At 37.3% G+C, this 27,517-nt stretch overlaps 1 long non-coding RNA gene across 1 annotated transcript; it reads right to left on the bottom strand.

The window, feature by feature from the left end:
* Window positions 1–304: 304 nt before the first annotated feature.
* Window positions 305–24,751, bottom strand: LOC104853942. The gene is made up of 3 exons (XR_777931.1): window positions 24,659–24,751; window positions 3,074–3,262; window positions 305–527 (listed from the first exon to the last, which is right to left on the bottom strand). It is a non-coding gene; the product is annotated as an uncharacterized LOC104853942 (long non-coding RNA).
* Between the last annotated feature and the right edge of the window lie 2,766 nt (window positions 24,752–27,517).

Below are 27,517 nucleotides of genomic sequence, written 5' to 3'. Positions count from 1 at the left end.
AGTAAAATCAAACAAAGCACCTGCATGGCCCTTTGAATGCAGTACAGAAGACAAAATTAGTCTGTATTTTCAGGAAAATATTATTAAATTGCAAGTATAAGGCTAGATGTGAACTGTGAATGTAGGATTTAGTTTAGAGATTTAAGGTGCACTCCTGCCTAGGAAAGGGCCTGCAAACCCCTGGGATGCAGGTATTTCTCACATAGCATCACCTATATAGATATGCAGCAACAGCATGGAATTAAGCTCTGACCATTTGCAAACAACTGCAGAGCTTGGAGATCATACCTGTGCATATGTCCATCTCAAAACAAATCATTGTGAGTGCTCGGGAGGAGCCTCTGTGATTCTCACATGCAGTTAAAAAGCACTCTTTCTAAACTTTAGCAAATGCAGTGCTGTAATTAGCCTTGTTCAGTTCACATAGAAGTAATACGGTGGAAAACATTCCTCTCATGCCGAGCTTTAATCTGTTCATCTTCCCTGTGCTCAGTCTGGCTCTTCTGTATGCTGTGTTGTCTGTGTCTCTATTGTGGAAAACCGGTAAGTACCTTGTAAATAAAAAAATTAACATTCCTTTTGCATTTCCAATAAAATTATGTACTTATTAACAGTCTGTGAAATTGCAGTCACTTTCATAAAATATCACACTGAAAAATGAGGCATGAAAGAAAGATAATTCCTGTTCTGCCAATGTCCTGCCTTGTAGGATATTTGAGCACAGAAAAAATGATGTAGAAATTAGTAAATAATATTAACATTAGACCCTATCTTTTAAAAGTCTGCAGTTGAGATTAGTTACACCATCAGGTATCTATTTATTATGCTAAATTCTTTAATTCCTTTTAAGTTAAATTACATTTTTAATACTAAAACATGATACTTATAGAGAAAAAAAATGACACAATACTTGTACATTAAACTTGCAAATAAAATAGTTCAAAGGAGCCTAGAATAAAAGAGAAACAACCTGAAGGGTGGTAAAAATATATGATTATTGCTTACATTTTAAAATTTATTACAGTAAAATGCAAACTGCCATTCATCTCCCTGAAAACAGCTCACCTCACCCTGAGTAGGCTGATTCCGTCATTGTTGTCACTTTCTGAAACACTTCTCAAAGTTCTTTTCAGTGAGTTTATTTAAAAGGTGTGATTAAAAAAAAATGCCGTGAATACTATCACCAAATGCCATCCAAAAGATAGATTCCTAAAAACACCACAGCGTGCCCTAGTCTCTCTCGCTCACCAAACATGTACCGCGTATGGCTTCTGGCTCTTCCTTAAAATCAAAAGGTCCATCAAAGTTAAATATCTTCACTTGAGTCAATACGCTGAGGCACAACAGAACCACTAGAGACACTCAGAGGGTTTCCGGAGCTGCCTCTGAAAGTGGTGAAGAGGGATTGGTTAGCATGTCCAAAGCTGGGGGAGAATACATTGAGGGAGATTAATCTCAATGTCTTTTACTATAGCTTGTGTTTAAAATGTAAACGTTCCCTGCATGTTTTAATCATACTTTGTATGCTTCTGCATGAGGAAACTGAACAACATGAAGATTGTTATCTCAGATTAAATTTGAGATGTCATTTTCCATGTAGTTAATTAACATGTAGAAATTTAGAAAATAGTATTGAAAGCTTACTAGGTGACATATTCTATGTTGAGTGCTGAGGAATCAATGAAAGAAAACAAAGTAGATCTGCACAGATTATTAAATTTTCAATCTTTAATTGAAAAAATGTATGAAATAAATATATACATATTATGCTTAAATATACACTTAACCAAACAATAACTACATATATGAGTCTTACTTACCTTGAAAAATCAACAGGTATAGCATGTTTAGCAAATATTATTATTATTTGTTTTTCTTTTGTTCTTTTGAGACAGGGTCTCACTATGTAGTTGAGGCTGACCTGGAACTCACTATGTAGCCCAGCCTGGTCTTGAACTCACAGTGATCCTCCTGACTCAGCCTCCCATGTGCTGGGATTACAGGCATGCACCAACATTACTTGCAAATATTATTTTGATAAAGAAATCTCTAGCATAAGTCTCCTGAAAGCAATGAAGGAGAAAGATATAGACACACACATCCACGAACATGCCACACACGCATATGCACACTCTTGTGCAAATGCTTCTCCCCTTGGACACAGTCACCATAATCTGGAGGGAAAGACCCACAGTCCAAGGAAATGTCTAACAGAATATAACTATTCTAATACACAGCAGCTTAAAATTTCATGTAGCAGGAAACAGAATGATCATTGAAGAAATGATGTTAGAAAGATGGTCAGCAATTTAGGAGAAAAAAATTAATTAATATACCTCATACTATGTGCCAAAATAGTTGATAGGTTCATTCAACATGCAAACACAGAAAATAAAACAAAGTGAGTCAGAATCACAAAAACAAAGTGTTAAATCAGTAGGGAAAATCAGGAAAGAAGTGATCAGTTCAGTATTATATAAATTATAAACATTCATTCATTAAGAAAAAAACAAAACTAAAAAAAGCAAGAAGAAACATGGACATCCAATTTAACTGACACAATTTATAATGTAGTTTTTATGTCTGATAAGAAACTACCTCCCACAAATTGATGAGGAAAAAATCATCAAATCTCCAGTAGTAATAGACATAGGAAAGAGTGAACGAGTGAAAACACACTTAGGTTTAAAATATATATTCTGTTCAGCTGGGCGTAGTGGCACACGCCTGTAATCCCAGCACTCTGGAGCCTGAGGCAGGAGGATCGCTGTGAGTTCGAGATCAGCCTGGTCTACATAGTGAGTTCCAGGTCAGTGTCAACTACATAATGAGACAGTTTATATTTATATTCTGTCCAATGATCATAGAAATGTATATAAGGCTATTAAAATGCATAATGTATGTATTTTATTAGAAATAAGGGCAACGATATTTATATTTAAAATGGAGCAGTTCCTTTGTAATTGAAAGGCTATTTGAAAAGACACATTAACCATTGTCCTCCACTGAGCTCATGGCTTATATTCTGAAGGCACTGCTTGTTCTACTTCCCCAAATATATATTGGATCTTACCCACTTTCCATTTCTTCTTGGTATTAACCGGCTTTCTGACTGCTGCACAACATATCTGACGCACACAATTTAGAGAGGAGATGTGGCTCATATTGCAGAGGGATTCAGTACGTGGCCTGCGGACGTCCAGGCAGAAACATCGAGGCACAGGAGGAGCACAGCTGAGCAAAGCTGCTGAGTTCATGACAACTGAAAAACAGAGGGAAGAAACAGTGCCGGGGAGGAAGCAGTCGGGAACCAGAAACAGACCCCTGTGCCACACCTTCCTGAGGCACCGAGATGCATCCAGAAGTTTCTTCTACCACCACATCCCAAAGGCAATCACGTGTGACCCTCCAGCCTAATCACTTCCTACTTTTAGCACCTTAGTTTAAACCCTACTGTTTTAAAAATGTTTTTTTCTTTCTTAAAAATTTTTATCAATGTATTTTTATTAATACATGTACGCAGTACATAATATTTATTTTGATGAGTTTGTACATGGATAAAACTCATTTTAATTAGGTTTTCCCTTCTCATCACATCCATCCTTGCTTCTCCCAAATCTCTGAATCTCCTTTTCATTTGAAAAAGCTCTATTTACTATTTACATTTTTCTCTTGCATTCCTTTTTTTTTTTTTTTTTTTTGGTTTTTTGAGACAGGGTCTCTTTCTGTAGTTGAGACTGATCTGGAACTCACTTATGTAGCCCAGGCTGGTCTCAAACTCACAGTGATCCTCCTGCCTCAGCCTCCGGAGTGCTGGGATTATAGGCGTGCGCCACCACACCCTGCTGCATTCCTTTTTAAAATTTTCTTCCTTCCCTTCTCCTCTTCACTTCTTGATCCTTTTCCCATTTGAAAAAGATCTCCATACTTGCCATTATCTGTACTTTATTTTGCTCTTGATTTACATTTAGAGTTTCTTCTAGAAAAGAGGCAATGTGCTATTTAAATTTGTCTGATTTATTTTACTTAACATTATAATCATGAGGTGCTTCTATTTATCCACAAATGCCTCAGATGCATCCTTCTTGATGGCATAGTAGTATTGCATTGTGCATGAATACCACATTTTCTTTATCCGTTGATGGATGTATAGGCTGTTTGCAAGATTTAACTCATGCTTGAAAGTTGGCAGCTGCGCCCTCTCTTATCACCCCACTTTGATTCACCAGTTTCTTTCATTTTTTGTACAGTTCACACAATTTGTGACTCTGCATTTGTTCTTTCTCTTTTGGCATTCAGTTCACTAAATTCTTTGTTTTACAATGAGAAAGTCTACTCTGTACTCCTCTCTAATTTTAATGCCTTGAACAATGCTATATGCATAGCTATTTGGCTTGTGATAACTAAAAAAATGAATGAATGAATCAGTGAAATCTCTCCTCTCAGAACTCTTCCTACTTCTATTCTAGCTTTCCAACTAGGTTTATTTTTCCATGCTGCATCTTACTCAGAGGTTGCTTATTGCAGTCAATATAAATACAAGGTAAACCTTCAAATGGGTTCCTCAATGAGTGAAGTAACAAATTACATGGTACCACTTATAATATGATATGTAATATTTTAGGAAAAGTTAAAATTACACCCACATTACGACTAAGCAAAATATGTACAGAGGTGTCAAAACTCTATCAAATGATCAAAACTGCTCAGATGCTAAAGGGAGGAAGCAGTTGTGGGTATTATTGTAGGTTTTTTTCCCAAATTATTTTAATACTTTCCAAATGTTTTTTGTGAAATATTTTCAATTTGGGGCAAAGCTCTCATGAGACAAAGAACACACTGATTTACTTTTGCAAAAAATGCAAACCCCCCTTACACATTTTCTGACTATTATAATACCCATCTTTGATGTTGCCTTGAGATAATTATTATAATTATTTTTGCAAAAGAAAAGAGTACAAATAAAATAATCTGTGTGGTACTAATTTAGGAGAATGATGCTCAAGTTCATTTGCTTTACTGTCTCCTTATTTCCATCGTTCATAAAACATAGATATTTGGACAAGAAAATTGCTTCTCTCCTCCTATCACAACACCATAAACATATTTATTATTCCATAGATAACTCTTTATTATTGATTTGTTTACTGTCTTGAGAGCTCCCCTGGCAGGCCAAACTCCTGCAGAAAGAATTCTTCTTAAGGTTCCTAGCACATTGTATTCACCTGCAGATCCTCACAGATGATGACACTCAGCCACTCCCCACTCAGGTTTTCTTGTAGATCTGGTTAGGGAGTAGAGCTCCCTGTCTGTACTTGAGACTCATGAGACGGAAGTCTGCTCTGAGTCACAGCTGTCCCTGCACATTTCTCAAGGGAAGGCCTGGGTCTGGTGTGTTTGTTTAGTTTCAACCCCGTACACACTGAAGAGGATGAAGGATCCTCTGACTAAAAATATCGTACTTCTTGGAGCAGAGTCTGTATAATGTTTCAGGTCTCAGTTAAAATTTATTACCCTTCGACCACCTCCTCCCAAGTCAGTGCCTGTAAGTATGTCTCCATCATGGCACCCTTTTTGGTACAAACCCAGCCATGTGTGTGTGCGTGTGTGTGCGTGTGTGTGTGTGTGTGTGTGTGTGTGTGTGTGTGTGTTCGTGTGATTGTTGTTGTGGTGGTGGTGGTTTAATTCCTGTTTTCATTTTTGTTTTTTGGTACCAGGGATAGAACTCAGGACCTTGTGCCTGAAAGGTAGGCAAGGGTTCCACTGAACCAAATCCCCAGCCCTCTTAATTTCCCTTTTCATTCTCTTCCCTCTCCTCCATCCCCTCCTCCATCTCTTGATTTCTATCCCCTTTGAGAAAGATTTCTCTTCCCACTTCCTATTATCTAGCTTTAATTTAAATCTTTAAATCTTAGAAGAGGCCAACATGCCTATGAAGAGATGAATGGATAAAGAAAATGTGATATAGATACACAGTGAATTATTGCTGTGCCAAAAAGGAAGATAAATTCAAGGTCACCTGTAGGAATATGAAAGCACCTTGAGACCGTGGTACATCCGTTTTCCTACATGTGATTCCAGTTGACTTTTCTTTATGACAAAGCAGTATAGCACTGTGTATGCATTCCACATTTTCTTCATCATTCATTTGTCTGTTGATGAGCATGTAGGCTGCTTCGAGGTTTGGCTGCTATGAATTGTGCTGCCGTAAACACGGGTATACGTGTATCTCTGTAATAGAATGTCTTTAACTCTTTTGGGAAGATACCTAGAAAAGAAATATCTTGATGAAATGGAATTTCTATTTTTAGTGTTTTGATGTGTTTCCATAATGATTTCCACCTTGGCTGTATCAGTTCACATTCCCACCTGGTGAGGCTGGTGGGGAAAAGGAACCCGTTGTTGCTTTGCAAGGAGTAGCAACCTCAGTAGTAGAGTCTGCGGGCCTTTTTCCTGCTGAGAATGGAAATAAATAGGGCATCCACTTAAGCTGTTTAAGAGATGCTTGATGTGACAATGCATTTCCCATCAAGGGTGCATAATTTAATCTAATAAAGGGAAATCAGTAACTACATAGCAGGCAGATGTAGTTTATTCAATTGAAGATACATAAATGAAACATGTCAGAGATGAGAATGCAGCTTCTAATTAGAGTTTTTTTAATTCTAAGATCTTATCTATTTTCTAAGTCTTCTTTACTTGGAACACGTTAGTTTATAAACAGAAATAATTAGAATATATTCCTACAAGAAAAAACAAATGCTAGTGGGAATGACAGGTATATCTGGCCTAAAATCAGCTAGGAAGATTTCCTGAGAGGAATGTTTGCCTCCTCTTCTCTCCCCAGTTACGTCCCCAAATCCAGCATCGATAACCTAACACTCCTATATATTTGCACGTTGTAATTTTATTGCTTTCACTCAATAAAAGCTGTTTCCATAATTTCTTGGTTCTGCAGAATTTAAAGTGTGTTCTTTTCTTTTAGCCGAAATCAGGTCAATTTTATTGGCTCTTAAAAATGGGTAGTTAGTTGGTTAGAAAGAATATGAAATGGTATCAGATGACTCCACGATTATGGAAATGGCTTTAAATAGATTCCAGCTTTATGGAAAGACCAAACATCAGCCATGCTGACTGCAGCAGAAAATGGAAATTAAGTCTTCCCTGAGGATAGTCGATGGTTTAATATAATTTTTAATGATGAAACATCTTCAAATTAGGAGACCAGCTATTTTGACCACAGAGGGAAGTGTGTAATGTAAACCCCTGAAAGAATGAAGAATGAAAGTGAATAGAATAAAGAAAGATGAGAAGCAAAATAGCGTCTCAACTTCTAAGATGATAAAAGTCTGTCCTCCGGGAACACGTTTTCAAAAGTATCCCCTACAATAATACCCTTCCCCAAACAGTGCTATTTGCAAATAGGTCCTGGTTACATGACTTGATTGCAGATTCATTTCGGGGTCTTATGCACCAAGGAGACTCACTGCCCTTTTTTCTTCCTTTCTGTCCTTGTTTTGCTGAATAAAGGGCAGCTTCACAGAATTGCAAATACTCTCCTCTTGGGTAGGAAAATAGGAGGAACACATCAGCCAAGTGATAAATGTTACAGGAAGTGTCCACAAGGGTGAGGGATGCTGATTTCTCTTTCTCTCTCTTGGCTTGGGTGACACAGCTCCAGACGATTTGGAGTGTGTGTGTGTGTGTGTGTGTGTGTGTGTGTGTGTGTGCAAGCACGTGCACATGTGTGTATGTGCTGTGTGCAGCTTAGTTTACACATTTTTATTTAAATGCTTTCAAATCCAAAAAGCATCATGTGCATATTATTTTTAATACATAGCTAAAGCCAGTGTTTGCTTTTGTTCTTTCAGCTCCTACCTGATCCTTCCAGAAATAACAGAAAACATTTCTCCTTTAAGCACAGTGGAAGGCCAATATTCCAGCTCCTAAGTCAATGCTCTTTCCATTAAACAGCACAGAACATGCATAAGAATTGGAATGCCAATTCTGATGAAACAAATCTAGAGAAACCTGAGGGTCTGTATTTCTAATTAGCTCTGATAGTGCAGTCCAAGCTGCACACTTTGAGCACTTTGAAAATCTAAGTATTAAATCACAGTAGTCAGCCAGAGCATAGTACTTAATCATACTTTGGGCTAAATATGCTGAGGTGAACTAGATTTTTCAGGATAATTTTTTCTCCTGTTAAGGTGAAAAAATGAGAATGGGAAAGAGTTAAGGTTTCTGATATACTTAGTATGTAGCAAGGAACAAGTACTGTCACTGACGTTGTACATCCATGTCGTCAATCTAATTCTCACTGAAACGAGGTATTGTTTCTCCTTTATATCCCACCGTGAACTATCCTCAAAGAGGCATGCGAGCTAAGCAGCAGAGCGTGGATCCTACACAATTTTTCTGACCTGGAATTGTGCCTGTGCCTTATATCACAGCATAGTAAAGAGAGCACCTTTGAATTAATTAAAACTCACCTTTGTGACCTTATTTATTTTTAAAGGATTTCAGTATTTACAAGTCAATGTTTGCCCAGTGCTTCTAGCAGCTGCTTTATAGGAAGCTATTGGTCCTAAAACAGGAGCTTCCAGCTTGGAGGATGTACAGAGAGATCGCAACTGCTAACATACAATTTTGGATGGATATGAAAATAACTTTCACTTTCATTCCTTTAGTGTGAAAGATAAAAATCTTTTGAGAGCCAGGAGTACAAAGAAATGTAAATACAGCTTATTCAGGCCTGACATTTCAAAAGAGGTCACCCTACCGGCAGTACTAGCCCTTGTCTATTATCAGGGTTTCTGTCACTCATGTTGATTAAGGTTGATAAACAGTGCAAAACTCTTGGGGTAGGCCACAGGGCGCGAAGCTAGATGTAGCTGACTTGAAAAGGACTGTATTTCCTGAGACGAGAAAAGCTCATCTTTCTCTACGCCGTTGCTCCGAACAGCAAGTATTCCTCCATCTGAGATACAGCAGCTCTCTCATCTCTCAGGATTTCACAAGAATGTCAGCTGGGGGAGCAGTTAGGAAGCCACAGAGTCAGCCAACTGGAAGGTCAGGCACTGGAATCTTTTGGCTGGCATTGTGATCGCCAGTCTAGTCTCTTGCTGCTCTTAGTGCAAAAGGTAACTTGCTAATATCGGTTCAAAGGCTGTTCGCCGGTTTCATCTACATTGTGGCAAATTGCAAATTTCCTGCCTTTAAAAAGACCGAAGAGCGTTCCGTTATGTATAATTTCATAGTAGGTTGTTTCACCTCATTTATGTGTGGAATCTTAAAAAAATGGAATCTAAACAAGTAGAATGACCTCTATAAGGGCTGGGGCAGGAGGAAAGCCTCAGGAGATGCTGCTCCAAGTACAAAGTCTGAGTTCAGGAGGGAGAGTTTAAGAGATCTATTGCACAACACAGAGATTATAAGTAATAATAACATGTTATATACTTGAAAATTGTTAAGAGTGGATTTTAAGTGTTCTCATCACCGATAAGCCATATGTATGCAAGATAATGCATACATTAGCTTGCTTTCATCGGTCTCCCCACAATATACATATATTAAAAACAAAACCATTTTTCTAAGGCACCAGAAAAACGTTTGAGGGATGAAGGGACTGCTTTTGCCAAGGCTTCCTCTTCTCTTATCTCCAGTCCTCCTGTCCTGATGCAGGGAGACGCTGGCCCTTCACTTCCTCAGTCCCGGGTTCTTTGTGCCCTTGATGAACGAATTCCATCAAGACACATAGGCAGTGCTGAAGAATAGGTAGAATTTACTGTAAAGTGGAGAAGGTGGGCAGTGCCACAAAGGCATCTGTGCTGTGAGTTTGGACCTTTTTGATGCATATAAAAATTACTTGAGGGTTCAGGGAACCATGGTGATTAATATGCTTATCAACCATTTTGGGGGGTCACTTGGGATTGTTGGTATCTCACAAGTGTCTTCCTTGTATCTTTTAACGGGTCATTGTTCACTGAGCTACCTCGATCTTTTAAGAATCAAAATCACCTCTCTGCCTGAAGAGAGAGGATCTCTAAAGGATGAATGATTCTCCCTTTTCTGATATCTTTGGGTATAGGCCATGGAACCCAGGAATGCTAATTGCCTTGTGGAAATAGACAGCCAGATGGCCAGATGTCTGAAGGAATGTGCACAGTGCATAACCTTAAAGTGTCATTGTGTTCTGTGAGATCATTTTAGATCTGAGACTTAACATGTAATTATAAATTGATACAATGTGTCTGTGATTGCATGCCCAGGTCTTTCTGTAATTAACTGGCAGTGTGTGCTATTCTAATGTTCACTTACCTGCCTTACACTATTCATACTGTGTATATCCCAGCATTTCAGACAGTCCCATGGGAAATGGCATCCACATAATGCATTCTCCTCTGACTTACAAAACAGCGTGTTTTCTTTAGGTCCACATTTCTCAGGCAAGCCCATGTTCCCATGTGTCAGGGATGCATCCTATCTCTTTTTTCTCTCTTTGTTCTTTCTGCTGTCCATGATATTCCAGTATAGGGCTGGGGTGCAGCTCAGTGGCTGAGTGTACACGTAGCATGTGCAAGGCCCTGGGTTCAGTCTTCAGCTCAAATCAATCAATCAATGAATCAATCATTCAATTTGTATCTTCTTTGCAGAGCTTTGGAATAGACTTTAGCTTCAACAAATGGTTTCTTACAAAATCTTTTGAGGTAAGGAAAGAAAATGGGTGGAAACATGAAGGTTCTATTCAAATTGATGTCTCAATCAATTCTACCAGGGGTAATTTTTTTTTTTTTCATTTGCTCATTCATCTCCAAGGCTACTGCTGAAGAGGCTGTGACCAAGGAGGAATTCTGGGTCAAATAGACTGCACAAGAGCTCCCAAGTTCACTGCTACTCAGACTGAGGTTTCCAATTGGTCTAAGGGTGCGCCTGTGCCCCCTGTGACCTATCGAAGACTAATATGCTCAGCTGTCCACAGAAAACTGGTCTGCAGCCCCCACTGCACAAGGCCGCTGAGTGCGTGCGTATGAATCACTTAGAGGTCTGGAGCTATTTTGCAGACACATAAGCAAAATGATGGAAAATAAAGCACCAGTTTTTAAAGAAGTAGCGGGGAAGAATAATAAGAGCAAGAAGAGGAAAAAAAGAAGAAGAGAGAGAAAGAAAGAAAGAGAAAGAAGAAAGAAAAATAGAAAGAAAGGCATTTTCAAAATATCATATAGATTTTAAATATAAACAGGCTAATATTCAAAGCCCAAAGTACGAGTAAATAGCTGTATGAATTGGAGTTACTCAAGCTTTAATTACTTCTACTGCAAAATAAGTATATAATATTCACCGCATCAAGTTGGCATAAGGATTGTTTCAAAACTTCTAAACACTGTACTGTATCAGAGGGGCCACTAAACTGGAAGTCAGTTGATCAGGATGCTTTTCATCAAACCACAGGAATTATGTACTCCAAAGAAATGATATCGTTTATACCCACCACATTCTGAGAGATTAGAAAAGAAACTCTATACCAATTTCAAATAATCCTGATTCTATAAAACTCTAAAGTAATATAAATGCTCAGATTTCTAGCTACCAATTCTAAGGGACAAAAAGGAGGACAAGAAAAAGAAAGGTTGGTCGCTAAATTAATGTTTTGAGTTGTTTCTTCAAATCTATAAAAATGTAACCTCCATACAGGTTGCATTTCCCAGTCATGTTCATGTCGTGATAACCACAGTCAGTGGTGATATTTGCAGAACACCCTGGATTAATGGATGAGGCAGCATAGCATGAAGCAATTCACCTGGAGAGCCAGAAAGCTGCGTGCCCCCTTGGCAGTCTCTGGGGATGGCAGAATCCATTTTATGAACTAGACTCAATTTTGCACCAGGGCCCAAGGGTGGGAAATTCGGAGTGAGGATATAGAAAATATCTATGAAAATGAAAAATCATTTTAAGCATGACCTAACATTCTGTTTATTCTTTATTTTTTGCAATTTATAGATACATATAAATCCTATATATTTAAAAATCCCAAAGGAATCAATATCTCTGTTGACTGACTCATAAGTGTCTTCTGAAATATTCACTGTTAGGGAACATTCTAGTTTATGATATGCTCATTTTTCTAGCTTTTGAAGGGCTTATTATTCCCTCCAGACTATTCTGCAATAGCAATAAAGCTTCAAAGGAGACTTGCATATGTAATTGCGATAATGTTAATAATGTAAACATGATATTAATTCTAATAATATATTTTCATTAACCCAATAAGTCGAAAATATTATCATTTCAACATATAGCTAATAGGACTTCTTGGGATATTTTTCATTTTTTGATAGCAAGTTTTTAAATTTTCAGTGTGGACTCGTCATAGCCACAAGTAGCTAACAGCTGCATTAAACTATTCACGTCTAGAAGGGCAACATAAACATGCAAACATATATGAGCAAATTGGAGAGAGCTCAGTAGGAAAACTGTGGAGACAATAGTCAAATCCAACTTTCAGAGCTCTCAGAGACAAAACATGCAGTTTTGTCTCCTGTTAGCAATAGAATCATTTTCCATGTTCATTTGAGTAGTAAGATATTGTGTCAAAACTTTATTTTAATAATAGCCTTCTTCTTATTATTATTATTATTTATTATTATTATTTTTTTGGTACTGGGGATCGAACTCTGGCCCTTGTGCTTGCGAGGTGGGTGGCAGAACCACTGAGCCAAATCCCTGGCCCAATAGTCTTATAAATTATGAGAAAAAAATCATTTTAAGCATGGTTTAACATTCTGTTTATTTGTCCTTTTTTGCATGTACAGATACATATAAATCCTATATATTTTAAAAATCCCCTGGGACTTGAAAGTGCACTGTTTTTCATCGCTGAAAATGCCGTGACTGTAACATTTGTTCCTTTCCCCACTCACCTGCCCGGGGGTATGGAGGCTTTCCACTGTGTGTCTCTTACGCAAACGCGTGAAAGCAGACAACAAAATGTGGGCCTTTGCGAGAAGGATAAAGATTGAGGGAGACGACAGGGTTGAGAGGGAGAGATCTAATGGGAGGAGCCCTTCCATTTCAATATGCACAGGGAAGGTGGCTCAAAAGCGGTAAGCCCCAAATTCCACTCTTTTCACTTTCCTGCAAGTTGGGGCTAGAGTCTATTCTGAGGAGCAGTGACTTACTGATAGTCTGTATGAAGACACAGTCTTCAGAAGAGGTGTAGGCAGGAAAATGAAGCATAAGTGACTAAGTGGCTAAAAAGAAGGGGAGAAACATAATTCAATAAGTAAAAATATGAAAGAGAAATGCAAAATTCATGAGTTTCGTATGCCTGGTAATTTAGGATAAGGCTGTTCTTTATTTTAAAATTGGATTCTTTAGCTGGATTACTCAGTATCAGCAGCATAGAAGTTGGCATTGGAACTGTAATTTAAGGTGTAAATTAAGGCGACCTCAACCAGGATGAAATATCTTTAAAGAAGCTGAATTATAAAATATGAGCCATCTTCCGGAAATGGTAGACGACTGGGAGTTGTTGAAAATGGACCAACAAAAGTGAAAGAGGGAAATAAAGAAACAGATTACTGGACAAAATCCTGAGCACCTAATTTAAAACAAAAATGGTTTTCTGTGGTTTATGATGAGTGATAAACAGAGTCCACTGTGTGGCCATAAAAATATATCTTTAGCTGAGAAAATATGAGCCTCACTGTCAGCTTAATGTAGTGATTTAAGTTCATAGCCTTTCTCCTTGAAAGAGTTACAAGGCTGAAGCTACCAATCATTCTAAATGATGTGCGTTTGAAAATTATTAACTATGGCCAAGTAGCATTAGTTTTTCGTGCAACTTAATCATGAATTTGCCTATTTCAAGTTATTGTTTAGTTACATGTTTCTGAGGGCAGCTAGAGTGTTGGGAATTAGTAACTATACAATCTCATTTAATTTGCATTAAACTCCTGAGAAAAACCTATAAAACTCCAAGGAAAGCCAAGCACTGGAGTTCTGCCTCCTCTGGCTCTCAGTCAACTTTGTTATAATAAAGTCATTCAAAAGATTCTACCAGGAGCCAAGAGGGTCTATTGAGTAACCTCATGGTGTTAGAGCAGGAAATCTCTGATTCACCTAGAAGACTAATGAGCATAAAAACCATAGGAAACTCTGTCATAAAGCTCCCTAAGAAACATTAAAATAGCAAATGGGTTTGTTGACTCTATTAGCATATGAAGCAGAGAGGGGAAAAGAAAAAAACTGACCATTCACAATTCCTCCATAGACAGCCTGCTCGCTGTGTCTGGACAGCGGTGTCTCCAGCTCCAAGGTCATCATTTTATAAACACGCTCAGGAAAGAGTGGAAGTACAAATCACTGATTGTCAAGCAGAGTTAAACAAAGTGCAGGAGCCACAATATTTTAAAAGCAAAGCACAATTGAGAGGCCATTCAGTGAGAGATTTGGAGCAAATACAAATCTATTCCTGTCTCCTGGAATTTTCTAGTAGGAAGATGGAGGGCAGGGAGGCATCCACCTTTCCGAGTGGAGAATAAAATCAGATGCTCTGTACGAGACATAGACTCCCACACCTTCCTCCTTCAGAGCACAATTCCTTTGTACAAGATTCCGGGTGCTTTTTGCACAAAAGAAAATTTGAGGAGGAAGGTTTGCATCACTTGTCATTTAAGAATACAGCGAATCTATTCATTGTTACCCTCACTTCAGAGAAAGGAAAACAGAAACTCTGTAAATTGTGAAAAGTTGTGTGGGGGCCAAATGCAGAAAAGCAAGTTGAGAAATGCAATTTAAAGCACTCAGATGCCTCTAAAGCAAAACAAAAATAATCATTAAAATCAAAAATTTTTCCTTGAAATCGATTCATTTATTCTTTTTCATAACAGCTCCCTAATTTTCTTCATCCTCTCTTCCTCCCCTCTCTCTTTTGTCTCTCCAATTCTTTGTTTTTTTTTTTTTTTGTTTTGTTTTTGGTGCCAGGGATTGAACTCAGGACCTTGTACATGTGAGGCAGGTACGGTGCCAATAGTCTCGCCATCTCTTGATCCCCTCTACATCTGAAAAATATCGATCCCTATCTTTCTATTATCTTTCTTTTGTTTTGCTCTTTATGTATATTTTGAGTTTCTCATATAAGAGAAACAATGAAGTATTTAATCTTGCGTATTTGATTTATGTCATCATACTATAGTCTCAAGGTACTTTCATTTTCCTAAAAATTATTCATTTATCTTACTTTTTTTTTGGCACTGGGGATCAAACTCAGGATCTTGCACTTGTGAAGCAGGTGGCAGAACCACTGAGTTAAATCCCCAGCCCAAGTTTATCCTTTTTTATGGCAGGGTAGCACTCTATTATGCGTAAATACTACATTTTCTTTATCTATTCATTTGTTGGTGGACATACAGCCTACTTCCAAGATTTAGCTAATATGAATTGTGTTGGTATAATATAGATTATATGTGTGTATATATGTGTGTGTGTGTGTGTGTGTGTGTGTGTGTGTGTGTGTGTGTGTGTATGTTTTGGCAAGATGCCTAGAAGGGGAATATCTGGGCCAAGCGGAATTTCTAGTTTTACTTTTTTGATGTATCTACGAACTGATCTCCATAGTGATCACACCAGTTTTTATTCCCACCGACAACGTGGAAGTGTTACTTCTTCCCTTCAGCCATGTCAGCATTTGGTATTGTTTGACTTGTTGATGCCGGGCATTCTTTCTGGGGTAAGATGGAATCTCAGTGTTGTTTAAATTTGCACCTCTGTATTAGCCAATGATGCTGACCATTTTTTCATGTATTTATTGGCCATTTCTACTTCTTCTTCTGAGAAGTAGGTATTCATTTCAATGGTCCATTATTTGATTGCCCATTTTTCTTGGGAGGTCTGATTTTTTGAGATATTTATATATTCCAAATATTAATCCTCTATCTGAGCGATAGCTGAAAATTTTTTCCTGTTCTGTAGGTTGTCTCTTCACTCTGTTGGTTGCTGCCTTTGCTGTGCAGAAGATTTTTAGTTTGATATGATATCTTTTGTTGAGTCTTGGTACTATTTCTTATGCCATAGGTTTTCTGTTCAGAAAGTCCTTGCCTAACCTATGTCTTCAGGAGTATTAGCTATTTTATCTTCCAGTGTATTTTTTTGTTGTTGTAACATTTAAATCTTTGATTGATTTGTATTTATCTTATTTTATTTTTATTTTAACTCAGTAGTTTGTGAGATGTATGAGTCTAGGTTCATTCTTCTGATGAAGATAGCAAATTTTTCCAGTATGATTTGTGAAGCTATTTCCTCTTATATGGAGTGCCTAAAAGCAGTTTAATAAAATGATGTTTGTGGAATGCCTCCCCTGTACGAGGCAGTGTACATAAAAACAAGTGCATGAGACAAAACTCCTGTATCTACCTGGGATGATAGCGCACAGACTTCCACCAAACAATAAGATGGGTGATTGTGGTGGATTAATTAACGCTCAACTTGAGTGAGAATGTCCAGCGGAACTGAGTCGCTGTGGCTGGTTCTGGTATGAAAGACCAACCTGAGGACTGATGATGGGTTGGCATAAAAGGAAAATGGGAGTGGGAGAGGGCACACCGCTGATTTTCCTGAAGAAGCTACTTTTCTTTGAAGCGCTTTGGAAGCTGTCTTCCTTCGGGAGAGCTTCAATCCTTGTCTTCATCTTGGGGGTCATCTCTTGGCTTCCAGTACAGATTGCTCAGCCTTCTGACACAGATTCTTCATCCTGCCGGCGCAGACTTTCTAGCTTCCACCACTAGCCTTAGGCCTTTCCAGTGCAGAACCTTGACATGGAGTTGCACGGGGCACTGCCATGGCCTCCAGGGTCTCAACTGGATCCTTCTGGTTCCAGTTCGCAGACAGATGCTTGCACTCTTCTCCATCTGACTTTAGTAAGCACTGACTGACACAGTGACCTAGACAATGGCACTACATAATGCCAGAGGAGTTCATTCATGCAGTTTATCACATGTATCGTAGTAATCCCAAGGGCAAGACAATTGAAGTAAGTGCTTGATGGATATTAGTATCGGTTATGATTGCAAGTGTTAACTTTTCAGTAGCGGGAATGTCATTTTTATTTTGAAAGCCAAGGAAGGGATAGACTTGGCACAAGTTGTACCAAGTCTTCTTGGTAACTTGGTACAAATGAACAAAGAAGAGTTGAATGAAGTTTCAAAGCCCACCTGTTCTCAATGAAGAAAAGTTAAGAAAATATCATGTAAGACATATAAGGGTTAGTGTTTGGGTTTTAGACGTAATATTATGATGAAAGAGAACCATCCCAAACATTTAAAAATGTGAGTAGTTATTTGATAATTTCTTTGATCTGGAGCAGCCTTATTAGCTCTTGTGGGGAAAAAAACATAACTGAGGGTATGTGCTCCAAACAAAAAGCTGTAGTGCTAACAGAAAGAAACCAGGCATTAAACCCACTCTAGAAGAAATGAAATCCCAGTTATTGGTTTCAATATTAAACTTTGTCTAGATTTTTCTTATTGCCCAAAATGTGTTCCTGATTCAGTCTCTTCACTCCCAATTCTTTCTTTGTCATAAACTAAACCTATTTGCTAGGAAACAGATAAATAGATACATAGATGATAGACATAAATAGATAAACAGAGGGTAGAAGATGAACACCAGCTTCACATTCAAGATGATGACTATATCCTAGTGCTTGGTCCATGATAGATACCAAGAAATATAGGTATATTTAGATTACTGAATAAATGGTTCCATTGCATGTGTTAACTTAAGCTCTGTAAGCACGGCCTACAAGCATTGTGAGATAGAAGGTAATAAAAATAGGACAGTATCAATATGGCACAACAATACTCAATACAGTCTAATTTGAGTCTGAAGAGCTTTTTCTTTCCCATATTTAAGCTCAAGCAAGTTAATTCCAACATTGACCCCATAAAATAGGTATTATTTCTCCTCTTGATAAAAAGTCTAAAGCTAAGAAAGAAGCAAATTATTATAACAACTGCTCCAAGCTTACAAATGGTAGACTTTCCCACCTTTCCTAATTTCTAGTAAGAATTGAATCCAGCCAAATTCTAAGTCCAATGCACTAAATGCATACTCTAAGATAATAGACGGTTGGAAATCTCAACTCTAAATGGAGTAAAAAATATAAATATAAAATATAAATATATTGGCTCCAGAATATCAATAAAAATTATCAGTACAATTTTCTGCTTAGAGAACCATGGGAAAAATAGTCATTTTCTAAAGTAATCTCTTAATGTATAAATGAGGAGAGGTCAGTCTTAAAAAAAACTCTAATGAACTTCCTTCAGAAACTTTCTCCTCTACTTTTAGATGAAAAATTACCTGTTTATTTACTAAAGCATAATTTCTGAGAGTTAAGCAAATGCAGATTCCCACTGTAGGTTATCCGAGTAATAGCTATCAAAACAATTACCTCTCCTTTTTTACCATCACCTATCTTACTGAAAATTCAAGCAAATACCCTGAAACTTTACCTGATGAGGGCAAAAGAATTTGATAATTACTTTTGTAATGAAGAAAGTGTGCTGGTACAGTAGATTAAAGATGAACGTAGTCACCTCTTTCTTTCTCCCTGTATCAGATGGAGTTTAGTTTCTCTCCCCTTGAGCTTGAAATGGTCTATTGATTTCCTTGAGGTACACCAGTGGTTATTCTAGGATCTAAGAACTGTTGCATTTTCTAGGCTGGCTTTTGGGACTCTGAGAATTTTAAGATGCCAAGCAAAATGTTTCTTTCTTTCTGATACCGTCTGGTGCAAATACCACATACATGAGCTTTGTGTGACAATGTTAACTGAGCCAGCAAGACAGAGCATCCAGTCGTGAAGATATCCAAGGCACTGAAAATGTGAGTAGAGGTATATTAGACCCTACAGCTGTTACGAGTTACATGCAGTTAGGTGAATTCCATTGTTACCATTCACTTTCAATTGCTAATGTATACAGTATAACCTTATGGTTGCTCTTCTATGCCAATTACTCTGGGGGTAGTTTTGTATACAGCAGTACATAACTAGGATAGTTGCTGTACTGAAATCTATTTATTGGGAACTTTTTATTCCAGATTGAGTTATTACATTCACAGAAAAAAATCAAGATAATTCACTGAGGAATGTGTTTAGATTGCAAACATGTCAATACATTTCAGAAATGTGTGGATTGATAGCACAGTAAACAACTAGTCAGAAAACTCCAACTGTAGTTCATTGCCAAGTTTGCATTTAAAGTAAAAGATGACGGCGTTCTCTTTTTAAAAATGGGGCAAAGTAAGCAGTAAAAAGCTACTTGTCTACTTGTCCCTAAATATGAGGGCTTCTGACTCTCCCTACATGCAAAGATCCCCTTGAATGTTCCACAGCGATGAGTGCACAGATAACTGCCGATAAAATGAAGTGCAATGTTGGGTGTATCTTCATGTGCAGTTTTCTCCGTAGTACAATGTCTCCCATTTATCTTTGCGCCGTTGACATTAGATTGATCAGTGAAGGAGAATTGGAAGCAAAAGATCGATCAGCTGACAAATTAGTTCTCTTGACTTCAAAGTATACAAGGCCTAAATTTTAGGACTAATGATTTTAAATCACCCTTCCCATTACAACAAACTGCGTGAAAAAACTTAATCAAATCTCTAAGCTGTTTGTTGAACAGGGCTCGTGTGTGTGTGTCAGAAGCAGGAGGTACTAAATAGATACGGAGGGGGAAGAGGAAGGAGTGCCTGCTGTGTGTGTCACATGTAGGATACTGCTGAGTCAAAAAGATGTCCTTGTTAATGAAGAACAATGGACCAAGCAAGAAATTAAGCAGATGTCATTAGTCTGCTTTCATGGGGAATGAGTTGAGTGTACAAGTGAAAAAGAGTATAAAGGCTCATGTAAAGAGAAGAAACTGGAACATTCTACCTGGTGAAAGCAAAGTGCCCAATGATTTAAACTTGATTCCTTCATAAATTTTGGCTTATATTAGAATTGAGTATTAATAATCATGATATTAATGTTATTTATTAATAGTAAAATATTAGGAATGTTATTGGGCCTATATAATTAACACTGGCAATTGCAGCTTCTCTTTAAGTCAAGTTTCTTACAATAAGAGGAATGCAGGCAACTTTGAGTGTCTAATAAAATTTAGGGACTTCTTCTTGGGAAGAATGCTCAGATGCAGAAAAGCCCTCACATTGTCAAAAGGCTTATTCATGTTTTGCGTTCATCTAAGGATCACCCATGTCCTTCCCGTGAGTGGTTTCTAGGTCAAAAATCTTAGGGTAAGTCACTGAACTAAGCCAGACCAGAGTTTATTTCATTAATCAGTTAACAATACCTCGTGTTCAGTATTACCATGCTCATTTCAGGGTTGGGAATACTGAGTATCCATAATAAGTAAGCAAAGGAGTTGAGTTTGAGTTTCATCTTTGCCTGCTCACTACACCCTCGGTACATTGAACAATGTCAGTTCACTTCTGGATGTACTTGCCTTTGAGCGACTGCTTTGAAAGAATTCTTTCCCATGGGTAGGTAATGTGTCTTCACCTAATTCCCTGATATTGTCTTGGAAAACTGCTACATGTTTCAGTCAGCTGACGTCTGTGGGAGTGTGTGTGTGTGTGTGTGTGTGCGCACATATTCCTATTTTTAAAAACATAAGTCACCAATAGGTATTTGGAAGAGGACTACAAACTATAATTTACTTGTCAGAACTGGCTATGTTCTACCTTTCTCAATAGATACTATTTTTCTTGTATGTATGGAGAAATGAAGGTATTCAATATTTCTAATGTCATACAAATTTTAAACAGCAGGAGTTTTGCAATTGAAATGGTGCACAGGTGAGATAGGAAGAAGGAAAGCAAGAAGAGAATGAAGGGGAAAAGTGGAGGAGAGACACTGAATGGGGAAGCCAGTGAGGTTTCCCCGGGATCTTGTGTCCAGCAATTTTACTACCCCACACAAGCAGTTCTCCCTCATTGGCAAGGCTACATCCATTCTGCAAAACTGAAAGAATAGTCTTTTACAAAAATGTTTTATACCATTTGTTATCTGCACCAGAGTTAACTAGTTTTCTCCTCTATTTTCCAGTGGCATTGCCAGACAGGTGTACAGTATCTCTATGTTGGTGAATTTCAGGAGCACTCAACTCTCTGCACCCAAGGCTTTGTTGAACGTATGGTATAATGTAATTGCCTTTGGTCTTTTACAGCACATTTCCTTTTGAAAAATCTTTCTTAAAAATATTTTGTTATAACATTTATAGATGTTGTGAGAAATTTTAAATTTCTCAGAAAGAAAATAAAATATAAAATAAAATTCACTCTGATTGCACTTCTCAGGCCGCATCCCTAGCAGTGTGGCAATTCAGAGTATTTTGCGTATAAAAACCTACCAATGTCTCTTCTTCATCCTCATCATAGTCTATATAACTAAGTATAGGTGATGGCTTATTATAAGCAAACGTACTGAAAAATAAGTGTTCTTTGTCACCATTTTAAAGAAATATCTTAAACAAATTTCTGTCTTCTGTCTTGTTTCCATTCTTTCTACTAGAATTTCTGGAGGTGGGGAGGCAGAGGGAGGGAGAGAGGGAAAGTGGGGGAAATAAAGAAACAATTTATTTGGTTCTCTCTTGGAAGTCTTTTAAAACCTTCTTTTTCTATTACAGCAAGTACTTTTATGAACATATTTGTCTGACTATCGCTGTATACCTGGGTATGTGAAAGTCATACAGATTTCTAAATGTGGCTGGGTCAAAGATATACGTGTTTGAAATGCTGACAGATATTGCTGAATTGACTTGCAAAATGGTTGCACCAATTTTCATTTCATCTAACTGTGCAGAGCAGAATCTGTTTCCCCAGTTGGTCAAAATACGTTACCAACTGATTTTGTTCTGATGTAGCCATTGATATTAGTAAATTATGCTGTTTTAAGACTTTGTAGTGTTTTTTCACATAAATTATTAATGCAGTACACTTCCCCTCACCTCTTAATAATTGCTGAAAATCTCTGTTTCTATTTTTAAATCATTGTTTTAGGACAATACGTTCCTTCTGGGACACCAGTTATATTTGCTGATTGTAATTTACACAGGAAGAATTACCCTTTTGGATCTTACAATTTCCATAATACTCTCTCTTGTTTACCATTTATTTATGCTGTTGCTTGCTAATATATTCATTTATATTCCATCCATTTCCAAGGCTGATTTGAAGTGGCATGTGATAAAATAGCAGGCATAAAGAAATATAGCATTGAAATGGAAGGAAAATATATTCTTAAAAATTAATATAGTGACTTTAGCAGTAAATCTAGTTCTGAGCTTTCTAGATATCAAGGCCAAAAGGACCAGTCAATGTTCTGATTAATGTGTAGCCTATAGAAAGAGAAAATATATTAGCTCATATGGAGATAAACCATTTTTTCCTTCTGTTCAATTATTTAATGAATGTTTCAGGTGTACATGTACTATACAATATCCTCAAAAACTATAGTGTAGAAAAACCAAAGATTTTATTCACATGACTACATTTTGAAAAAAGAGAAATAAAACTTGAAAACATCATTCATAAGAGAAATATATTTCTTATAAGCCAGAACAAGCTCAGCTATTAGATAATAACTTGAATATAAATCAATCTTATATTTAATATTCCCTAAATGCATAGGCTCATTGCTATTGTTATATTTAATTTTAGCTCTGAAGAAAAAAGTGGAATATGTTTAATTGTCTGAACAAGGGGATGCCGATGATAATTATGATAAAGATGATTATAATTTACTCTCATGCAAATTGTAGGTAACCTTTCCCCAATTGCTTCAGTATCAAATTTTTTCCCCTCACAGTGACACAAGAAATGCAAGACAATCAACGGGGCTCCAGCATTAGCTCAGTTAAATCCCATTTAGAACTAAAATATTCCATGGCACAATTCATTTGTCAAATCACTGCGATATCTTTGTGACATGGATCTTGTGTACAATAAGGACACAGGGTTTCATGTTATCTGCTGGGTACTGTACTCCTTTTAAAAATGTATTTATCTTCTGATAGCTTTACATTTGCTGAATGAAGAAAATGTTGCCTGCAAGGTATTTGCTTGGTATTCAGGGGTATTGGTTCTAGTCAGTTGGGGTACACTCAAGCCCCTCTTTCGAAATGCCATGGTATTTGCATACAAACTCTACACGACCTTCCAAATTCTTTAAATTATCTCTAGGTATAATAAAATGTCAGGCTATATAAATTATTATGCTGTAATATTCAATATGTAAGGAGAAGAAAAGAAAATCTATAGATGTTCAGTACATTTATCCCAAATATCTTTGATTCGTGACCGATTGAATATGAGGATGTCAAATCTGTGGATAAGGGTATAAACTACTCCTTTTGCTTGGAACAGTGGTTTATACATGTAAGCACTCAACTACCTCCATGTCTCTCAGATCTTACCATGTAATATGCATTATAAAAGTAAAATAAATTTTAAAAACTCAAGAAGAGTATATGACATTTGGTATTTCTTAATAATGTGAACAAGGAGCTATTTTGTAGATCAACTTACATCTATCCACATGGTCAGCAACCTATTTTTCTATAGTGTTGCTGCCTACTTAATGTCAAATCTATCATGTTGTGAATGTGCTTTGGGAATTGTGTTCTAATCTATCTAGTGGATACAAAGGGAAGAGAGCTATGCCTACTGGGGGTCTGCAGTGAGGTAGATCAAAAGGAAATAAGTGTGGGATGCTGGACTGTTTCGGTGATGGACTAGACGTGTCTGTGTGTGTTAAGGAGGACTTTGATCTTGACAGAGAACAGGAAATATGGTTAAAGCCATTAAACAAATTCATCAGACATGCATTAAAATTATTATAAGAACAATGGATAAATTATTGAAATGGAGTTTATGATGGTTAATTTTATGTATCTAATTGGGCCGTGGAGAGCTGGGTATTTGGCTTAAAATAATATCTAGGTGTAGTTAAAGCTGTTTCTAGATAAGAATAACATTGAGTTGGTTGACTGGGTAAAGCTGATGATTGTCTTTCTCATTGTGAATGAGCCTCATTGAACATTTTAAAGTACTGAATAGAATACTAACTTGAGTAAGAGAGCATTCTTCCTTTTTTCTTAATGATCTTTGAAATTGAGATATCGGTCTTCTCCTTTTGGATTTGCACTTGAACTAGAACTCTACCTGTAGGTCTTCCTGTATCCTTAGTTGGCCAGCTACAGATCTTAGAATTTTTCAATCTCCATAAGTATGTGAGTCAATTCTGGGAGAATAAAACACAAAGAAATCTTGACAATTCACTGAATCCACAATTCTAAGAAACTATTCTATTTACATCTGTATCCAGTGAAAATTTGAAGATTCCTACAAATGCTCTGCAGCCTAATACTTCTCAATATAGGCTGAAGTGACTTTCGGGGGCTGTGGGTTCCAAAATCTTAGCTAGATTACAGTCAGAGTAGAAATTATTTTAAGAGGGAGGAAGGGCACGGGGAGTCTGGAAGCAAAGAGAAGAAAATGGAGAAAGGGGAGAACAAGAGCACAAGGAAAGGAGAACAAGAATACAAGGAAAGGGTAGAGGGTGGAACAATTCAAGTACAAGCCGTTTTCAACTCACTCTTCTGTCAACTTCTGAGTTGGTTTCCACAAGAAACAGCTATTTTAAATATTCTCTTTTCCTCTTGTTCTCCTTCTCCTTCTTTTCTTCCTTCTCCTCATTCTCCCCCTTTTTCTTCTTCCTCCTCTTCATCTATCTTTTTCTGCTTCTTTCCTAGGAAAACTCAATACTGCAGGACTTAGGAGAGAGGGATGGCCACATTGGTCCCATGGAAACACTTCTGACTCCACGGTGGCATCTCTATTCTCCTAATCCGCACGTTGTTAGTGAGATAATTTAACGCTGAGTGTGAGATAAGAACAAGAAGACTGCGCGGCTCGGCAATAGGGAGGTATATGGGAGCACTGAGCTGTAGCAGAGAGCAGGGGCCAGGTGGACCTAGATGGATCATGGCCTGGGATCATCTTGCGCTGGCTGCTCTGTGCAATGTGTTGGCCAGATCAGCCTCACCAAATTGCCAAAGATCAGAATGTGGAGTCAGGTACTGCCAAATACCTGGGTGACCTTCGACCTTCCTCATACTCTCTAATTCTCCTATTTTATTTAAGCTTTGAGATAAAGGTAATAATCCCTACTATTCATTGCTACCCCTACCATTGAGTTCTATGACTTTAAATGGCCCAAGAATATGAGGTGCTTACTGCATGGAAGAAGCACATTCTGTATTCAATAAATATAAATTTATCCTTTCTTTCCCAAGATAAGTTTTCATTCAGTCGTTCAATTATTAACTTATTCAACAAATATTTACTGACGAGCTCTAGGATGTCAGGTATCATGCATAGCACTGCATGTAAAAGGATAAGAGAGTAAAAAAGCAAACTCCAGCTATGCTTAATCACAGAATTATTATTGTTATTATTGTTGTTGTTTTTAAGACTTACTGCTTCCATTTCTGGAATTGCTGAGATTTTTCAGGCCCTGAGAGTAAGAGGAAATCAATTTACTTTAAAGATAATAATTGACCCCAACCTCTGTGATGTTGCTGCTTCTGTCTGCAACAGTTTTCTTTATCCTTGTTTTTCTAAAAGTTACCTAGAGTTTGTCCCAGGAGCAGTCCACATACAGTGTTTCACATTGAGACCATAGTATCTTTGCTCCCTGAGGCTTACAAACTGTTTTTTATAACCTTAGCCTAGCACTTAGCACCTAACACAGGACTCAATAAATTGTGCATGATTATTGAGAGAGAAAATAGAGGAAGGAATTGTCTTAAGGAACCAAGGTGTCAGGTGATTCCAATTAACACCAGTGTTTTAATACTGCTGAATCGGCAGCCACATGGGCTACAGGAGGTGCAGCTGACACTGTAGTTCCCAGCCGGAGCACATTAATGTCACTAGGGGAGCTGGAAAAGTTACTGATGAAATTGAAAGAAGTTTTGGACACTTACTAGATGATGCCAATGTACAGCTTTGGTTGATAATGACTGTAGTAATGAGGGTAGTGTGAAATCATCCCACAGCCCTTTCTGGCTTCCAGTGGAATTCATAGAGAGAGTCCTGCCATTGACTTTGGATCATCGTTCTCCAGGGCTTCCAGTGTTGACTGGGGATCATTCAGTCAAGCTATGATGACTATGAACGTTATTATTCAATATGGGACACTTTAAAGTAACTCCAGTATAGTATAAATATTCAAAAATACATCCATGTTTGCAGGTCAATGGATATCACACATACACACTCTCACGTCACCCCATCCCTGGGTCAGAAAGAGCACTACAACTAAACAAAATGTGTCATGTTCACTTCTAGGCTATGTCTAAAGGGCAACCAGTGCTCTGATTTCTTGGACCATGGGTTTGTTTGAACTATTTTTCTATTTATACAAATGAAACCATTTTGCTTTTATATCTAGGTGATTTTGTCCCATATTGTGTTTAATTCATTTCTGCAATTATGTTTAAAGACCTTTCATTTTTGTTGCTATTAGATTTTTCTGTGAATGTAACATTATTTACTTATCATATCCTTGGGTAGGTAAGTGGTTTTCAATCTTTACCAGTTATGAATAATATTTCTGTGGGAAATTTAATGTGTATTTTGGTCAAAATATGAATGCATTTTTTGAAATATATCTACGAGTAGAATTATTGGTCTTTCATCTGCATATGTGTACCCTGAGCTTTGGTATATCTAATAGTTTGTATATTGAACACCTTGCTCTCCAAAGCCCATGTGTTAAATTCAATCCTCAGGGAGGCACTACTGGGAGGTGGAGGAACGGTTAGGAAATTAGCAGTTCTTAGGTTATTTGAGTCATTCCCAGCAAAGAAATTGTGACACCTAAGTCTCTTCTTCTTCCTGCTTTTGTTCGCTTGTTCTTTATGTAATGATTTTGCTGTGCTGCAATTTAGACATTGTGATTATTTTTTGATAGTTTATTGTGGTTTAAATTTACAGTTCCTCTAATACGATGTTGAACATTGAATATAACATTGAATATACACTGATTATCCCTTTGCATGGCTTTTTTATAAAACAGATATTCAAGTTTTGCCCAGTAGATCCTTTTTTTTAAATTTTTGATTTTGTGGAGTTCTTTTATATTCCGTGTACATAAACTATTTGTTGCCTGTATGCATTGCAAACATCTTTAACCCACTCTATAAATTGTCTTTTGTGCATTTTAATAGTGTTTTCTAATGAATAGTTTTAATTTTAATAAGATTCAATTTAACTTATCCTTTATGAATATCATTTTTATTGTTTTTAAGAACTGTGGCTTACTCCCAGCTCAGGACACATCTGAGAATAAAAGGTAGTCCTGTGATATTCTAGAACAAAAGCATAAACTGGACTGGTTTTAGCATACCAAGATACCTGTTTAATCTAACACATTTTCCCCACTCTGAGT

This window comes from Fukomys damarensis, unplaced genomic scaffold (genome assembly GCF_012274545.1).
Source record: "Fukomys damarensis isolate Sample0158 unplaced genomic scaffold, DMR_v1.0_HiC HiC_scaffold_32, whole genome shotgun sequence".
NCBI classification, from domain to species: domain Eukaryota; kingdom Metazoa; phylum Chordata; class Mammalia; order Rodentia; family Bathyergidae; genus Fukomys; species Fukomys damarensis.
The sequence above is the reverse complement of the archived record's forward strand: the minus strand, read 5'-3'. Positions and strand labels throughout refer to the sequence as shown.